The sequence below is a fragment of the Pygocentrus nattereri genome, chromosome 29 (assembly GCF_015220715.1).
Source record: "Pygocentrus nattereri isolate fPygNat1 chromosome 29, fPygNat1.pri, whole genome shotgun sequence".
Taxonomy (NCBI): domain Eukaryota; kingdom Metazoa; phylum Chordata; class Actinopteri; order Characiformes; family Serrasalmidae; genus Pygocentrus; species Pygocentrus nattereri.
In genome coordinates, this window is record NC_051239.1 from 9539188 (window position 1) to 9540511 (window position 1324).

Genomic DNA, 1324 nt, shown 5'->3' on the forward strand with positions numbered 1-1324 from the left:
GGATATCCAGTTTTGTGTCGCATTCAAGAAGTAGTCTAGGCTGAAACGCCACTTATAACCTCAGAGTTTTAGGCCAAGTAGGCCTACAATATATACAGTAGTCCTGCATATATGTGAACATGTTGGTTCTTGTGGCATCATAAAAATGAATTCAGTTTTGCAGTTTACTTTCCATATATGGACTGCATGGAGGAGTAAATGTTACATTTTGAAACTTGGAAAAAAGGAGTAAAGTGACATTTTCCATGATAACGACCCTCTACCTTTGTTATACGCCATAACGGTGGATTCTAGCCTAAAACAAGCGTTAATTATGTTTAATTAAATATATCTTTAAGTATGTAAATTATATTTTCTATAACTAAATTCTGTAGTGCAGCGTTGCACCCCTCAGCTTCATCGGTGTAATGGAATTCACAGTTTTGTGTCACATACAATTTTATCCATTAGTGTTCTCACAATACAGTACCCAGCATACATACAACCATTGAGAGTCGCTGTGGTGTCCATCAATCCTGTCTCCTAGCCAGTGATACAGAGGCTAGTAAATACATCTGTGGTGCTAGCTAGCACAGTGATAAAGCTCTAATCTCAACTGGGCATCAAACTTAGTTCTGCTTTAAAAGAATCATTTAGGCATCTAGGGAAAACTAATTCAAAGAGCTCCTAAACATTACTTACCTACAATACTTACCAGGCCGAGGCTCTGCCATTGCACTTGGGTGGTGCTGACCCTTGCGAATTCCCCAAATGCGGGAATCTCGACTGCATAATTTCTGGTAGTGTGTGTGTGGTGTTTCACTTCACGGATGGGTTAAATGCAGAGGTGAAATTTCCCCATTGTGGGACTAATAAGGGTCACTTAATCTTAATCCCAAAACACTTAGTCCCTCACAATATACAGTGGGGAAAAAAGTATTTAGTCAGTCACCAATTGTGCAAGTTCTACCACTTAAAAAAGATGAGAGAGGCCTGTAATTGACATCATAGGTAGACCTCAACTATGAGAGACAAAATGAGGAAAAAAAAACATTCAGAAAATCACATTGTCTGATTTTTTAAAGAATTTATTTGCAAATGGTGGAAAATAAGTATTTGGTCAATAACAAAAGTTCATGTCAATACTTTGTTGGTCAAACATTTTCTGTAAGTCTTTACAAGGTTGGCACACACCGCTGCTGGTATCTTGGCCCATTCCTCCATGCAGATCAGTGATGTTTTGGGGCTGTCAGTGGGCAACACACTCCAGGACCTTGAAATGCTTCTTATGAAGCCACTCCTTTGTTGCCCTGGCAGTGTGCTTGGTATCATTGTCATGCTGAAA

General features: G+C 39.3%; 1 pseudogene; it reads left to right on the forward strand.

Annotated features, from left to right (window-relative positions):
• The first annotated feature begins 686 nt into the window (after window positions 1-686).
• On the forward strand, window positions 687-810 carry LOC119262865 (annotated as a pseudogene).
• Window positions 811-1324: the final 514 nt, after the last annotated feature.